This window comes from Castor canadensis, chromosome 10, assembly GCF_047511655.1.
Source record: "Castor canadensis chromosome 10, mCasCan1.hap1v2, whole genome shotgun sequence".
NCBI lineage: Eukaryota > Metazoa > Chordata > Mammalia > Rodentia > Castoridae > Castor > Castor canadensis.
Genome location: NC_133395.1, coordinates 119,142,083 through 119,160,213, shown reverse-complemented (window position 1 = coordinate 119,160,213; position 18,131 = coordinate 119,142,083). Strand labels below are relative to the sequence as shown.

Genomic DNA, 18,131 nt, shown 5'->3' with positions numbered 1-18,131 from the left:
ACAAATATTTGATTGTCCCAGTACCTAAACTCAAGTAAAAACTATGACTATCATGGATTTCATTGAAGGCATAATTAATTTAACTCATATCTGTACCAGGGTTGAAAAATTCCTTACTAAGGGATCAATAATAGCATCTCTGGTGGGTTGAGGTAAGGGTTCCTAGTACCTGAGGTTATTTTCTCATGTATTGTTATGGATTCAACAATTTATGACAAGAAGATCACTTCTTCAGACATCACTTTAGTTGAGATGAGTCCTGAGTAATGTACAGTCACATTACTGAAATGATGCTTCTTTTGCTAGAGATGGACACCTTGAAACTTTTTCATACTCTGTTTTAGAGTGGAGACTTTCTTGTAATACCATGTCTGTTACTTACTACCTCTGTGACTTTGGGAAATTTGCCCAACTCTCCCAAATCTCAGTTTCCTCACCTGTAAAACAGAGATAATGGTCACATCTAGTACTTTGGGCTGTCATTTGGAATATATGCAAAAACTTAAAGTAAAGTACTAAGGATAATACCCGGCTGCACTAAGAGTTCAAAAATGTTGGTTTTATCATTGTCATCAATTGAACTATCTATAATTTCACCTTCACGTAATTATGGAGCTCTTTAACCTAGATTTCATAAATTTCATGCTATGCAAAAAAAACAAAGCCAGAAACCCATGACATCAGACAGGATGTGCCAGACAGGATGAACTGGTTAGCCCTGTGATAGAAGGCTGAAGATGAGGCCTGTCTGCAGGTAGAATCCAGAAAACCTCAGCATTTTGACAGCATGCTTATGGGAAGCTGTTCAAATAAGTGCTCAGTTTGGGAGGTAGGGAGTATGGTGGTCAGTATTGCAGGAGAGGTGGCCCAAGGGGTGAGTAAAATTCTGGGGTAGGTTCACAAATGCAGAAGTTAGGCAAATAGCCTCCGGTACAGTAGGACCTCCAGGTTAGAGAGTTAGTATGTGGGTGGGAGGAAGAACAAAGAAGCCAGTAAGGGACTGAGCTCATTTTTAAAGAAATTTGGGTTTTAGACATGAGCGAGGGGAAAGGTCTGAAAAGAAAACACCATTGAGCACCTACCATTCATTGCCTTACATGTGCCCTCATTTTTTATATTCTGTATGTTATCTTATTCCTTTCCCAATAGACTCTTTTTAAAAATTTTTTTTATTATTCATTTATTCACATGTGTATACATTGTTTGGGTCATTTCTCCCCCCTGCCCCCCCCTTATCCTCTACCCCCCTCCCTTTTCGCTTTCCCAATAGACTCTTAAAGTAAATCTTATTGTGTCTCTTTTATAGATGACAAATGGAATGATTAAATCAATATTTCTAATTCATTCATCCAATAAGTGACTGAACAGAATTAAATCTAGGCCTTTCGTACCTCAAAGGTTGTGATCTTTCCACGACAGTACACCGTCTCAAAGGTGACTTGATGTTGAGCTCAGAACATTGGCCTCCTATGTTTCCTTCCATATGTCATGATTACTCCAGAAAAGCAGATAGGTTGAGACTGCAAAAGGGAGCTTATCTAGGGTCTCAGCTTGTCAGTGTGACAGATATGTAGGCTCTGTCCCTGACCTGGTTACTTTGCTCTAAACAGGACTATGGTTCTCTATTGGAAGTAGAAGGGAAAGTTAAACTACATGGTTATTTGTGGTAGTGAGCCTTAACCTCTAAATAAAATGAAAGATGTGATGAGGTTTCCTAAAACAAAAATGTGCATATCCCAGTAGTCATACCATTCCACATTCAGTTGCAGAGAGTTCATTAGCAGAAGGGTTCATTTGCTTCATTAGTTGAAGCTAATGAAGGGTTTGGTCCCTAGCTCAGGAGGATCTTCAGACCAAGACAGTCTTCAAAGCAATGATGCCCAGCCTTTCCAGAAGTGTTTTCTTGTGGAGTGGGGCATTATTGAAAGATGATGTCGCTGCTGCTGCTGGCAACAAACATTTATTTAGAGTTTAATAAATACCAACCTCTATTTTATTTAATTCTTTTTAAATTCTCACAACTCTACAACGTAGACACTATTGTTAGCCTTGTATATAGACAAGGAAATGACTCAGAAAGATTTAATATCATGCCTTAGGTTTTAAGGCAAGAAAGTGGAGATGTGCTCCATGTTTTCATAACTTAAAAACTTACCAGGTTTTGATCTGTAGTAGTTAGGGAGCAGGCACAATGTTTAACCCCTACCATGTAAATAAATAGTGATAGTTGATTCTTATTGTAGAATATTGTTCTCACTGCTTGGGGGTGACGAATTTCATTTGCCATATTAAATGCCATAGCAGCAAACTGTGCTGTTTAGCTTACATGTTGAATTTTCTATACATCATAGATGTTTATCTAAATTTTGTAAATGGATTTGCTGTTGAATAATGCTTTCTTAAGCATTGGTCAGGAAATATTTCTTTCCATTAGCAAATTATAAAATTACTATTTAGCATTTTGAGAAGTGCTTTTTCTTCCAGAGGACTTTACAAGGTACTAACCTATTAAGCTTTTCCCCTCCTTTGTGGAGTCAGTCAACATGAGTTTTCCTATTCCTGTGCTGTGCAACACTGTTAGGACCCTGCTTTTGCCAGAGCTATCAGATAGAGGCAATGTGGTTTGTGTACTTCCAAACAGTCTTCGTGCAGAGAGAATGATAAACCTATCTGTAGAACAAGACCCGGCCTTTTGTGGGGGAACACACAGAGCAACAAAGGAACTTGTTGAAAGCAACAGTACTACAAAGCAAATCCACAGCTCCCTGGGGCAGCTGTGAGTACTTACTTTTACAAGGCTGTTACTAAATATTTTCCTGACAGGACAGAAAACAACTTGCCCAACTTTACACATGCCTCTTTAGAGAAAGCCATAGGTGGTTATCAGGACAAACATTCAGTGGTGCCAAATCTTTCTTTCTCCTAGTAAAATCATCTGGAGGGAAAAATTGTATCTTTCTGCTTTTGGATTCATCCCACTTTGGTTTGCTTTGCATGTTTCTTTATGAAGCTATTGGGGCATGTGTTTTCTCTCTCACTCTCTGCCCCACTCTCATCCCTCCAAAAAAACAAAACAAAACAAAACAAAATACCCAAACAAACAGAAAAGCCAAGTTGACTGGCATGCTGCCCTGACCTATAAGTTTTTCCTATCATTCTGAGGCCTTGAGGCTCAAACTTCAGAGCTCAAGATTTATAGGCACATCTATAGGAATGTCTGATGCACAAGAAAGTAAATAATAAGTAACCCTCATTTTTGAAGGGGAAACAATTTAATAAGCATCTTTGCCTCTACCAACTCAAAGGCAAAAATCTTCTGGACTTTCATGAGTTGTTGACAGTCCTTGGTTTTGTTACTACCCTATAATTCAGAGATTCCTGAAAAGAGTTAAGCAATTTTAAGGCCATCATAAATTTTATTATTATTTCCTGGGATGTATTATTTGGGCTGTCAGGGAGATCATTAAATTTGTGTTCTGTTTGAAGCATTCTGAGTGAGGGTTTGTCTCCAAAAATGATCATTATTCCTTGTTATGTTTTCAAAAGGAAAATTGGTGCTAAGGGCTAATGACTGAGGGAAATGATTTTTGAGAATAACGTGGGATTATTTTTGAGGCATAATTTTCTGTGTTCAGAAACCTCAGAAACCTGGAAGCATAACTGGCTAACTTATAAAAATGCAGGGAGAAATATATTTTTTGCTCTTTGAGAATTCTTCTGGGTGGAAAAATTAAAGAAAAAAGAGAGAGAGAGAGAAAGAAAGAAGGGAAGGGGGCCAAGAGGAAAAAGATATCCCACTGATATGAAATATATGATTGTCCTTTCCCCAGAGTGTCCTGTGAAAGTATATATTCATTGGAGCCAAAGTGAAGTGGTTTTATGCTGAATTATAGGATTATAGGCCCCTGAGCTAGGCAATTCATCTTAGAAAATTAGCTTCCTGCTACAAGGTTTTAATATGTGTGAAGTTATTTATTGCTTACAAATGTTTTCTGCAACAAGTGCTCATGAGATACAGAAAGAACTGAAAGCATTCACTTATAGCAGGGAAGTCATACAACAAACAAAACCAAGCAGGCTGTTATGAAAAATTAAAGTCCCCTTCAGGAGTACATCACCCTTAGGGGGCCACAGCAGGCAAAACATACAGTTCTTTTTAGCATGATTTTGCAAAATGTGTTTGCTTACTTATTCCATAAAAGTAGTTTCTCTAACCATTTGAGCACCATTTGTGTTTGTTTCAATATACTCCTTTTAACCAATATAATTGGATATTTAAGGCTCTGACTTATACATTAAATATGTCACCATTCCCGAGTTATATAGAGCCCTTTAAAAACAGAATGGAACTTTGAAAGTATCATTGCACACCTAAGAAGTTCACTGTTTCTAAAAATGGTAAAATTTAGTGCTGAAAAAGTTGTGGTGAAACTATTAATGCTATTAGACTCATGGTGGCATTAGGAGTTGGTGAATTCCTTTTGTTGAGTGGTTTGACAGTACAAACCCTGAACAGGGGAGAGAATCCTCTGAGGAGAGAAATTCTAGTGGACTTTTCCTAAGGTAGTCATGTAATAGAATCAGAGAAGAATATCATCACAGTGCCACTGTAATATGCTCCATAATTCCATTGTGAAGGCATTGTTAAAATATGCAAAAAATGGCTCTAATATAGCTTATTATAATGGTTCTAATGTAATGACAAAAAAGAAGATATGAAATGACAGGTCTGCAAGATTTGTAAGAATGTGAGGACACAGATAAGGACCAGAAGGCAAAAAGCACAAATGGAAGCAGGTTTACATGGGACTCTTTTCCTCTTAAAAAGCATGTTATTAATGCAGCTATTGTACCATATTTTTTTAGAAAATATATTTAAGAAGAAGTTGGTGAATGTAGAAATTAATAAGAAAATATACCAACAGGGCCACTTTGACCACACCCAGTCTCACCACCATGAGAATAGGCTATTTCCCAAGCAGTTCTTCTGGGGTTTGGGGGGGTACTTGTGAGGCTGAGAGTGCTGCTTTGTGATTTTCTAATGAACAAGTGAAGTGACTCACTGTACAGAATGTTGGGTCTATATACCCTGGGTCATTCCACACTCTTAGGAAGGTCTGAGTCCTTTCCATATGACATGACACATGCCATCACTACCAGTCTGTAGGGAGTGTGATGCCAAGGTCTCCTAATATTGAGGATGGTCCATTGGTAGAAGTAAAATGCCAAGGCTCGTGCTGCCTACAACCTCCTGTGTCTCAGTTCACATCTGATGCCTTGTTCCCATGTTAGAATACTTGACGGCTATTAGCTAGACTTCTTTTCTCTAGATAATGCTGAAATGACCACTGCCAACATGTGTAGCTTTTCCTTGTCTACTTTTCCTTCTCTAACGACTTTTTTCTTTTTAATACCCGAGGTATTAAAAAGGGGAAAAGTTTGTTTTGGCTCACAGTTTTCAGGGTTTAAGTCCATCATCAGTTGGCCCCATTGTTTTGAGGCCTGTAGCAAGGCAGTACATCATGGCAGGAGTATATGGCAGAGGAGGCTGTTCCAGAAAGTGAACAGAAAGGAAAAGGAGAGGCTGGTGTCCAAATATCCCCAGTGGCTTAATTTCCTTCCACTAGGCCCTACTTCCTAGAGCTTCCACCACCTCTAACAGGCTGGGGACCAAGGCTTTACCACATAGGCCATTAGGGAACATTCAAGATCAAAGTACAGTCAAGAGTCAAATAATGCTGACCAGTTTTTTTTCAGGTGATTAAGTATCTCTGTATGGATCCATTAGATATGTAACAAAGCGATATCTGTTTTCTCCTTTCTGCGTTCTGTGACTATGTTCATATATTCTGAAAACAGCAGATTACAGAGTTGAAGGGCAAGGGGAATTTAAATATCAGACTGAAAACAGACAATGGAGACTAGGCAAGTGAACAGATTGTGTGTACTATGGTGGATTATTTCCAGGTGTCCACAAAATTTACTGTAAATCCTTATGAGAAAATATAAAGTTGCTTCATTTGTTCTTTGGTCACACTTTACATAGAATGTAAAGCAAGGTATTGAGAGACCTTATGAACTAAGGAAAAGATATCAAAAAAGGATCATTTCCCTTTGTTGGTATTAGATGTGAACATTTGAAGTCATTCCAACTCCTGTAAAATGATAAAATAGCTGGGACAAATTGCAGTATTGGTGGCCCTTACAATCTATGACTTTTTGTTATCTGTATTGATGCTTCTGGGATAGGTGTGGGGTGCAGAAACATTTCTTCTTTTCAGGGCTCTCTCTGAAAGAAGGGTCCTTTTAGTTTTAGCAACCATGTTTGATCACTTTCTCTTTTTGGATTAGAATTGGACATCTCTTCCAAGGTCTCATTTATTGGAATTTGGAATTCAAAGATAGACATTCATTTTCTGTATGTGGCTAGACCTATAGCAGGTAAAACCTGAGATCTGTGGGCTGTCATATTTCTCTCTGAAGATTGAGATGCAGAGAAAGGAGACTGTATTGCCTGGATTCTTACCCACTTTCCTGTTTCTAGGACAAGGAGAAGTAATTGGTTACATCTCTGCCTTTGAGCTCTAGAGACATTCTCATGCTGTTCTAATAATCCTCTTTCCATTTCAACCCTGCTTGATTTAGTTCCTGTTATTTAGAACTGAGGAAACTTACTAATTCATTCTCCAATGCAAGCCAATAGCACATAAACAAAATTTCTGGGGGGAAAAAAACCAGGATTGATGTTTATAGGGGGTTAGATAGATGGCTTAGGTGAAATAGATATTATCTTCTTCACATATAATTTTACAGTCTGTAGCAAACTTTCTGAATCCTTTCAGTTGTGTTGCCAGGACCTTTCCTTAGATACGGAACAATCTGAGGTTGGTTTCTTGGGACTTGATTAACTTAGGCAATGCCTCCAGAATTATGGAAGGTGGAATATTTAAACACCAAAGACTAATACACTCTAAAATGTAGCTAAGTAAACTAACTGTTCAGAAGCTTACCTTTTCCCTTCCTTGCTATCCTACCCTATTCCCAAACATAGAAATATTCAAAGATATTTGAGGCTAAGGTGGGCCTTTTGAGCCTCTCATTTGGTATTTTAATGCATGTCCTAAGATTATTGGCCTGGAGTTTTGCTTTGAGAGTAATGGGCAAGAACAACTATTTTATTATCTTTAGACTCAAATTCTATTTGCAAATCAATTTCAAAGAAGCTTGATTCAAGGATGTAACAGGAGACTTAATGTCTGTATGAAAAAGTTTGGCTAAAATTTATCACCATGTCTTCATTGAAGACTATTTCCTTCTCATTCTGAAATGGCACATTAAAAGGAAAGTAAATTTTCAATGAATCCCACCCATGACTTGATTGAAAAATGTCATTTATTCCTGGAAAAAAGGGAGCTCTGATTGTAAGAGAGCTTCTTGAGGCTCTCTGCTTCTTATTGGTTGTTTTGAAGTGTTGAATTTAATAAGGCACAAACAACTAGGAAGAGGATAGGGAGTGACAGGCATAGAGCAGTAAGTGTAATGTACAGCAAGAGAGGGGAATCCATCAAGCAGGAATACTTTCTTGGTAGAGAGAGAAAGCATTGCTGTGTAAAATGGGATAGCTTTGAAGGAATTCCAAGTCTTTATTTTTGGTCATTCATCTGTGGGCTAGGGTTTCACGGGATTCATGTTAGGTTTAGAGGTTATGAAATACTGTTTTCCAAATGGAAATGTATGGCTTGTAATCTCAAAGAAAAAGAAAGCGAAGAGAAAGGAATGCTCCTGGCCAAGGCATCAATAATCCTGTTACTCAGATCTGTAACAATCACCCAAGGGCAGTAGCTTATTCTCCTGCTGCCTTTCCAACTCTCTTTATGTTTTTATTTAAAAATTTTTCAATTCTATTAAGACATGTCATAAGAAGCTCTGGTATGGTATACATATAGACTTGTCATGGAGAAAGGTCATGTAACACATGATTTATAAGCTACCTCTTGCTGTTCTCTGCGTTTCTCCACCTCAGAGAATCTTTCACTTTCAGTTAGGAGAAGCTAGGTTATGCTGCAATAACAAATTAACCCCAAATCCCAGAGGCATGACCCAAAGGTTCATGCCTTGTTATAGCTATTTAGGAACCCAAGCTGATAGAGCCACAAATAACCTGTAATTGCACCAGCCAGACATGTAACCTCCTATGGATAGAGAGTGGAGAGTTAAACATAGATTTTTTTGCCCCCAATTTAACTCTGAAATAAACTGTTACTTTTTCTCACATCCCATTGGGAAAGCTAGTTACATGATCTTGCCCAACCATAAGAAGCTGAGATGTGCCCAGGACCAAAGAAGAACTGAGCAAAATCAATAGTACCTATAGTAATATCTACTATAGTTAAAATTTCTTAGTCTTTGTTCTTCCATGTAGGCTACCCTGATCAATTCCTGGGGCTTTCGGCCATAACCTCTTTTGAAGATATGTTAACACTAATGTGTCCCACTTTCTTGGGCACTTAACCTTCACTGTTTTTGATATGCAAATATGCTACTTAGGAATACATGTTAATATGAGTAAATACTTGCATCTTTATGATATCTCCTATATTTGACTATGAGTACCTTGAAAACAGATGACATAAATATTTTTGGCATTAGCCACGCTACCTTGTGTATTCAGTAAGTATGGAAAAAAATGTGCTTTGTGGCTGAAGCCCTGTGTTCAAAGGGCAGAACAGAGGAAACAAATTTGCTAATTTTATTTATTTACTTATTTCGGAGTTTGAACTCAGAGCTTCATGCTTGCTAAGCAAGTGCTCTACCATTTGAACCATGCCCCTAGTCCTTTTTGCTTTAGTTATTTTTCAGATACAGTGTCATGCTTTTTGCCCAGGGCTTGCCTTGGACCAGCATCCCCTGCCTACACCTCCTGCATAGCTGGAGCTATAGAATTGAACCACCCTGCTTGGCTTGTTAGTCAAGATAGGGTCTTCCTAACTTTGCCTAACTGGTCTTGAACTATGATCCTTTCAATCTACCTCCCAAGTAGCTGAGATTACCTTAATTTTATTTTAATTTATTCCACAATGCATGCCAGCCAACTCCCTTTTAGAAGGGGGTATTCAACTAGTTAACTGAGAGTCCTTGTAATCTCTGGTCATTGAAAAAGCTATTGTGGGTACATGCTGCTGAGTGAAACACACCTACTTTGTGATTGAATTCTTTCAGTTTTCCAGCTTCTGATCAGCTAGCATGGTGGTGGCGGTGGGGGAGGGGGATGGAGTTACTCTGAAGAGAAGGGACCCAAGAGTTGAGAAAGACAATTTTAACAGTGAATAGGGAAAGAGGTAAATCATAGGAACCCAGTTAATCATAAAGTTTAGAAAGGGGAAATACAACAATGTGCAAGACTTGGTGCTTGTATGGAGCAATCTTACAACCTGGGGTGCTAAGATAAGATCTAATTATCTCCTGATAATGATGTGATAAAGCTAAATATCTAAAGCAGTATGTGACATAGTTCATTTATAGAGTTGCCACTGGGTAGGGCTTGAGGAATCCACTGTGATAGTTATATTGCTACATAACAAATTATTTCAAAACTCAACCACTTAAAACTGCAAAAAACAACAGCAACAACAAAAACCCCACGAAAAACTAACCAATTATCTCCTGTCATTTGTGAGAGTCAAGAATTTGAGACAGGCTTATCTGAGTGTTTCTGGCTCTAAGTCAGGCTGATAGTCACCTGAAGACTTGACTGGTGCTGGAGGATTTACTTCCAAATTGTGTCACTCCCATGCTTGGCAGGTTGGTAAAGACTGGGAGCTCCTCAGTCTCTCCACACATGGGCTTCTCCATGGGCGCTTGAGGATCTTCCTGTATGGTGACTGGCTTCCCCCCATAGCTTCAGAAGTCCCACCTCTCTGCAATATCCTGCTGGTTACACAGGTAAACCCTCTTCCAAATGGAAGATAATGGTATAGTGGTGAATCCAAGGAGGCAAATATCTTTGTAGGCCAAGTATCACACCCTTCATGCTTTCATGGAGGGAGACTCAGATTATAAACATTAAATATGTTCCTTCCAGAGACTGGAGAGAGAACTTATCACAGAAAAAATAACTCTGCCTTTATTTGTGGCAGGAGTGTGGAGCAGTTGTGCCCAACAATATGCAAATCTGACTCAGCTCTTCAGCTGGACAGGCTTCCTTTTTTCTCCTTGCTGAGAACTTCCCTGAGTCACTTCTCAGGCACTGTCAGAATCAGATAATTTTTTGACAGTTTAAAAAGTCTAACACTGTGCAAGAGTTCTGATTTCCCTCTAAGTATATCTAGGTTATGGGAAACTCAGCCATTCAGTACATGTCTACTACTTCTCCAAGGAGGAAAGGAATTACTTGAGAAGAAATGAAGTGTTTCTTAGGTTGTGTCCCTGAAAAGATGCTGTGCCCTCTTTGCCTTTACCTTCTCTTTTCTGTAAAATGTGGGTATCCCAGCTAACCAGGGTGATACACACCTATCATCCCAGCACTCAGATAGTAGTAGGTGGATTATGAGTTAGAGGCTGTCCTGGGCTACATAGTGAGTTCCAGGGCAACCTGGACTACATAGCATGACCCTGTCTCAAAATGAAACAAACAAACAGGGATACCCATCCTACCTCACAGGGACTCATGAGGCTTACATGACATACAGGTATGAAATGCTTAGCACAGAGCCTGAGACAGCGCTGGTGTCTCATAGACAACTGAATTGTATCAGGCATGTCTAGAAAATCACCAGTTTTATCTGAATGAGTATTTTTACTGTTTTTTTCAATAGAAATTTCTTCAGGGATAGGAATGCTTGATATGTCTGTCAACCAGCACAGTGGCCACTGGCATTATGTGGCCATTGAGCGCTTACACTGTGGCTAGTGGAACCAAAGAACAGACTTTTATTTAATTTTACTTTATTTGAATTTAAACATCTGCATATAATTAGTTACGACTATATTAAAAAGCGTAGACTAAAATGCCAAATGCATTTGATTTCTCTTTCTGCATCAGGCCAGAATGGGGAATTGTTTTAGTTAGAACATGCTTCTCTTTTGTGAAACTTGTTTACTTATTTTGGGGAGTACTGATTCTAGTGTTTGGTTTATTCCTGGGAACTGAGATGATTTGGAAGCATGGATCTAGACATGAAGAGCTTCATGGGTAGAAGATAAAACTGGATTCTTACATGGGCTTGCATTTTATTCTAGTTTTCTTGGGGTCAGTAGAATCTTAATTTTGCTGTATCTTCAGAGGCTTTTATTAAGTATATTAATAAATACCATTACACTTGAGGCCTATCTATTGGGTGGCTGTCTATTAATATGCCCTAAAACAATGTTAAAAATTATATGCAAGTTGCTGGAAGTTTTTTTGTTTTTGTTTTTGTTTTTTGCCTTGTCATGTTCTTGAGCAGGTTATATTGAGAGCTTCACAATGAAATTCAAAGCACTGAGAGGTACAAGTCTTTAAGTCAAGACAACGTATGTTTCAACCTCATCTGCCATCCATCCTCCTTCATCCTAGTCCAAGGCCCTGGTCCTTAACGTTTATACTGTGCACCTTCTTCCTGAATCTCTGCTGTTGCTGATGCTGTTTCTTCCATTGACCCCTTCTCCTCTCATTGATGAAGGTCCCCATCCCAGAGCTCAGCCTTTTTGTGAAGCCTACTTGCTCTTCTGCAATGAAAATCAGGGAGTGTATAAATACATGGCCTATGCAGTGGGACTACCTGGATTAAAGTTCTGGCCCTGCCATTTACTGACTATGACTTTGGACTGGCTTCTTCACTTGCCTGTCTTTTGCTTCCTCATCTGCAAGTGGGAAGAATTGTGGTTCTGTGTTGTATCTTCCCTGGGGAGATGAGTGCTCAATGCATGTGAGCTGTAATTATTCTGTCCTCCCTTGTTGTTTATTCATACTTATACAAAGGTGATGTTAAGATCCTTATTCTGTTCTCTGCATTATTGTTGAGTGTACTGTTTCTGTCCTCCACTTTCCCATTATGAGAAATTAAAAGTAAAGAACAGTATATTTTTTCACCATTGTAGCCTTAACATCTTCCCTAGGGGCCATCATATGAGTTTCATTTTTAAACAAATGAATGAAAATGTGAATTTATTATTTATTCCATGAATGAGCACCTATCAAATACTTAGTGAGCCTGAGATGAAAGGATGAGGCATATTTTAATATCTGTTGAAGAATATTTTCTTCAACCCCTTTTCTTATACAATATTAAATGTTTAATCATTTATTAATTTTCTATTGCTACCTTAGCAAAATACCATGAGCTTAAGTGACTTTAAATAACAAAAATTTATTACCTTGTTGTTCTGTGGATCACAAACCTAAAACAAGATTCACTGGGTCAAAATCAAGGTGTTAGTCTTCCACACTGGAGATTCTAAGTAAGAATTCACTTCCAAACTCATCAAGGTTGTTGGAAAATTCAGTTCTTTGTGGTTTTCGAACTGAAGTCCCTATTTCTTTGCTGGCTATTGGATGGGGGCCACCTTTAGCTCCCCCACCAGTCTGTCTCTGGTTCTTACTCATACCCTCCTGCCTTTTAGAACCATCTCTTTCTTGTGCTTGGAATCTGACTTCCCCCCTGCTGCATACTTCCCACATCCTCTCCTGCTGCCTCACTCTGGCTCTTCTGTCTTCCATTTATGTTTTTAAGACCTTATGTGATTATAGTGTGAATTCAGGATAATCTTCCCATGATAAAATCTGTTGACCAATAACTGCAGTTATAGCTGCAAAGTCCCTTAACAGTACCTGAGTTAGTGTCTGATTGGACAGCCAGGGGATAAAAGTTAAACAGGGACATCTACCTAGCACATGGTCAGTTAATAGCCTTGTTTAACATGTTCAAAAAAAATCCACCATATTTTTGTTTATATTTCATCTCTTTGAGAGCAGGGATGGTATCTGTTTTACTTACCAGTTTATGTTCAGTACAATGCCTACCTAACAGAAGATATTCTACAGTCATTCGTTGAACACATTTAAATTCCTGGCCCCACATACTTAGATTTAGGTGTTTTTAAGTTTTTAAAAAATTTTGTTGTAGTTAATCAAAATGATCTAATCAGGCTTTTATTTTTCATTTAACAAATTTGTGTATGTGCTAGATGGGGGTATATTGTGGCATTTACAAAAGTTCTTATAACATATCAAATATATCGTACTTGAGTTCACTCCTTTAATTAAAAAAAGTTTGTGGGGTACTTGGGGATTGAACTCAGGGTATCAGGCTTTCTTGGCAAGCACTGTACCACTTGATCCACATACCCAGCCCTCCCAGTCCTTTTGCTTTTAGTTTGTTTCTCTGTTAGGGTCTGGAGTTTTTGCCCAAACCAGCCTTGGACCACAATCCTCCTATCTTTACCTCCCAAATAGCTGGGATTACAGTTGTGAACCACCATGTCCATCCTCGTGATTGTTTATGGTCTGACTTTGTTATTTGGTCTCTTATAATTTGTAGTATATCTCTTGAACTTTATCTTTTTTGAAGTTTTAGAGGCATGTATCTTTTTTCTCCTAAAAATTAAGTGTGCATTTAGAACTTTGGATGCGTTTGCTGTGATTGCAAGCAGATCATGAGGGACTAGCCAATCAGTAATGATAATGGTGATGATAATGTTTTGGGCAGGGCAGACTGGGTCTTAACAGAGGCAATTCTGTTCCCCAGGTGACATTTGGCAATGTCTGGAGGAATTTTTGACTGTTGTGGCTATGGGACAAATTACTACTGGCATCTTGTGAGTAGAGGCTATTGATGCTGCTAACACCCACACAGAACAGCTGTCACTAATAAAGAACTTTGTAATCCAAAATATCAGAGGTACTCAGATTGAGAAACCTCAGGGTAGCCTAACTTTTGTAATGAAAAAACAAATCTTTGTAACTTAACAGCAATAACAAATTTATTTCTTGTGCATTCAGAACCCATTGCAAGGGCTTCAGAAGGTTGGCTCTCCTGGAAGATTCTAAGATAGGATTCACATTTCTTCCTTTTTCTAGCTCTAGATTTGTCAGCTAGTATCCTTCAGAGTTGTGCAGAAAACTGGGCTAGAGTAGTGACCAAGGCAGATATGAACCTACCTGATTGTAAGGAGGTCATGTGCTCACATGAGTGCTAGAACTTTTTTGACAAAATAACATTGATAGTACCACTTAGAACTATCTAGCATTTGTTAAACTCTTACAGTCTAGTGATAGAGCTGAATTTATATTCTGTCTCTGATGATGATGGCAGAACAGAAAAGCGCTCCACTAATATTTTCTGTGACTCTGCTTTTCATTTGTGCCCTTGATTTGTGAATGTCCCCTCCCTGTCAAGATGATATCAACACAATACTAAATTCTAACTGCCATTCAATGTATGCACATTGAACTTTATTATATGCCAACAACTGGGTGAAAGAGATAGACATGGTCCCTGCCTTCATGAACCTTAATCAACTGATCACCAGGGTGAAGAAGGAGGAGAGTGTGATGAGAAGTATACCTCAGGGGTCAGACAGCCTGGTTTTGGAGAGGTGCATGGTTAGGGGTGACTGTAAAAGTGAAGTATACTCTCAGAACTTGTGCATGAGTATTTATGCAGCCAACATCTGTATGCAATGTTGCTTAGTCTTGAGACCTGAGAGAATACAGTGGAGTCTATGCACTGAACGTAGAGTATGATGGGAGATGGTGACTATGAGGCAGGTAGGACAAATCATAAAAGCCTCGTGGGGTCAGGACAAGATTTAGGGTTTTTCTTCTAGAAGCAGTGCTGACCCATTGATGATCTTAAGAAGAGACATGAAATGTTTGGATTTTTTAAATATCACTTTGGCTGTAGCATGGAGAGGAGTTACACTGAGGAAAACTGGCAGCTTTGTAATTCTATTGTGAGATGTAGTGAATCAGCCCTGGTTTAGCACATAGGTGCCTTTTGTAACTTTGAAGTTACTAACTGTATCAATGCTTGTCCCATTTCTGCCCACCAGGAAGCAGGCTTATTTGCCTTGACTACATTAACCATTTCAGTTGATGACCTTGGAACCTTTTCCATTGCATTGAACCGCTGCTGGCTGCCTCTGTATTTTCTGCCAGATTAAGAGTGGGAATCATCTTTTTTTCCTCCTCCTCAAATACATTAACTGAAATGCCATGATGATTACAACTTAATTTTTCTCATCCAAGCAGAGGTGGCACAACCTTTTCCCAAAATAATAATCCTTTTTAAACAAGTATCCTTACATTATCTAACATGGATGTTTATCTGGTTCTTTGTTTTTCTTGTTTATTTTTACTTTTTAAGGATCGGGTTCACTGTATCAGTCTTAAATGAAGAGTTCCTTAGGGCCAGAGAGAGCAACATTCTTCTAAGCTGTTGCAGGTATACTACTGAGCACCAGACCTGTAAGGGTATGCTTTTGTAGTTACTCTTGCACCGCAACAAATGGAGGCTGATGTTAGAGTGGTATATGAGGTCCAATTGCTTTGATCTGTACTCACAGAAAACTCATGTAATACTGACTTAAACCATAAGGCTTATTTATTTATAAGGAGACAGGAGGTAGAGAGTCTCAGGGTTAGTTTGGTAACCCAGGGATGTCATGAAAGACCCAGTCTCTTTCGTCCCCAAAATGTTTCATCTTTTTCCTCTTGCCTCATGGCCAAAGTATGACTGCCACTGCTCCAAGCAGAAATGTTTTACATGACAGCATCCAAAACAGGAAAGAAAATGCATGTGGAGAAAAGATGTTCTTCTCATCTAAGTCTGGTTTTTTATTGAAGGCAAAAAATGTTTCATGTAAGCGTCAATGTATTTCCCATTCATTGGTTAGAATTAAGTTACATGAGACTGGGAATGTATCTGAGTAGCCAGAGCCCTTGCCTAGCCATGTGCAAGGCCCTGGGTTGTATTCCCAGCCCACTCTGTACCTCCCCTCCAAGGCTTAGGTCACATGTCTACTGCTAAATACTAAGCAACGGCAAAAGAAAACATCATTGCCATGACTGATCGAGACCAACCATTGCATATTATCTGAGCCTGAGTACCTTGATGTCAATGAAAACTTGGATTGTGTGATCAAAGAGGGAGTATAATTTTTGCCGTATTTGGAATGAGAAATCATCCTCATAAGTCTTCTGTGTTAAGGTCCAAGAGAAAGACCATGGAAGAAAATTTTAGAGATGAGGAAATGGAAGCCAAATAGATTATTGTCCCCATAATTCCTTGGCACAAAGCAGTCTTGAGTAATTCCCTTGACTCTTCCAATAGGAAGGGGTACTTAGCCTGTGCTACTCATCCCATAGACCTATGTATGGCAGGAGTTGGAGTTCCTTTCATAGTATCTATTTTCCCTCCCTTCTTTCCTAACAGTTGATTTTATTTGGGGAAGCAATGCTGTGCTCATAACCACTTTCCTATATGTCCTTAATAGTTAGTAGAGAATATATGACCCATTTCTGGCCAGGGCCATGTATATGAAAGTCACTAGGTGGAACTTCCTAGAGAACCTTTAGATAGAGACTGACTCAGCTGGCATCCTCTCTTTGCCCTTCACCCTCTTCTTGTATAGAGAGAGGTTGCCATGTAGAGGTGCAGCAGCCATCTACAATAATGAGAGTGAGAACCTCACCTAAAGACAACCAACCAAAGAGTTAGAAGATGCCTGGGCTTAAGGATGCTGGGAGACACCGGCTCAGTGCCAGACTGCTCACCTTTACCTATCTTCTTACATGAAAACATAAAATAACACCAACCTAAAAAGAAAACTGTCTATGTTTAAATCATTGTTGGGCTCTTGGTAAGGTTGTGATTAATACTGCCAAAATCAATTCTAGCTGATACACCTTCCAAACCTAGAAACATAGAAAAATTAGTGAAGATGCATATCAGTATTAGTAATTGCCAAGGAAAATCTAGGAAGCTTGGTATGAGAAAAGTTAGGGAAAGAGGGGAAATGAAAAAAATAAAACTGGTCGGATGTGATCGCGAAATGTCCTAGTGTTGGAGCATTTTGAGCTTAGTCATCCTCTGCATAGAACCATGTGCTTTGTGGAAACACGGTCCTCTGACCATAGAATTCAGGGAAATCACAGCATAAGAAGTTTACATTTTGGCTCCACTGGAAGGCATTTGTACTTCCTACAACCTAACTGTTTTGTTTTAAATATTTGAGTATTATGTTTGTTTTTATTTATTGTTTATTTGCAATTAAGTTCCAAATTAAAATGAACATAAAAATATCTTTGTTATGATAATAAGGATGTGGAAAGGACAAAATGTAATTGATTTGGGGGAAAGTCAAATGCTTTTTTTGATGTATGGAACTGATAAATACATTACATTTGAATGTTAATGTAAAACTATATGCCTTTAGCTATAGCGGGTGATTGCAATGTAAAAAGAAAAGGTACTTTTTGGTCTTTCAGGTTTATTTAGATTTACTAACTAGTAGATAATTAGATAAGAAACTGAGTAAATCAGGGTATCAGAACTGTCACTAAATCAGCTGGCACTCTCTCTTTAGACAGAATTGCACTAAAATACATCACATATACTCAAATACAATGGTGAGGTTTGCTTTTTCTCATAATTTATTATCCCTTAGAAGAAATGACCTTACTTTATTTTTGGGTCTTTTCAAGTGCTGCTTTGGGAAGTCAAAATTGGCTGAAATGGCTTCACCCAGTGTTCAGTTTGGGTGCTGGTGAAGGTCATCTGCTGGCATTGGTGAAAAAGGAGTAAGAAAATTGAATACAGAGTCAGTCATGATTCCAGAGGCTGTGACTTTACATTTTCAAGTATTGGGATGTTGTTCAAAACAGACCGTTTGAAAATCACTTTAAAAAGCAATACAAGAGATAGGTACATCGTGCATAGACATAAAAATATATTCCTGTACAAGGATGGGTTTTTATTTAAGAGGAAAAGCCATTAATATTTCATAAATTGGTACTTGTGCCTTTAAAGACATCTTGTAGAGACAGCCTCAGAAATGATTCAGGACCGAAGGTCTCAAACCTAGAGAAGAAGCAGTGCTCTGGAGAACTGTCCTAGGACAGAAGGAGGTTCTTATATGGTGGAGTCACACAC

The 18,131-nt window shown here is 38.6% G+C and overlaps 1 protein-coding gene across 2 annotated transcripts in view; it reads left to right on the top strand.

The window, feature by feature from the left end:
• The window catches only part of Fhit (fragile histidine triad diadenosine triphosphatase), a 1,296,971-nt gene that overhangs the window by 204,627 nt on the left and 1,074,213 nt on the right, over positions 1-18,131 (top strand). Inside the window, exon 1 of one of the 2 annotated variants that reach the window (XM_074044094.1) lies at positions 13,979-14,027. The exons of the other annotated variant lie outside the window; for it this stretch is intronic. The gene's annotated coding sequence lies outside the window, so the exon portion shown is untranslated. Of the gene's footprint in view, positions 1-13,978; positions 14,028-18,131 lie in introns of those variants that run through there. 2 annotated transcript variants of the gene reach the window in all.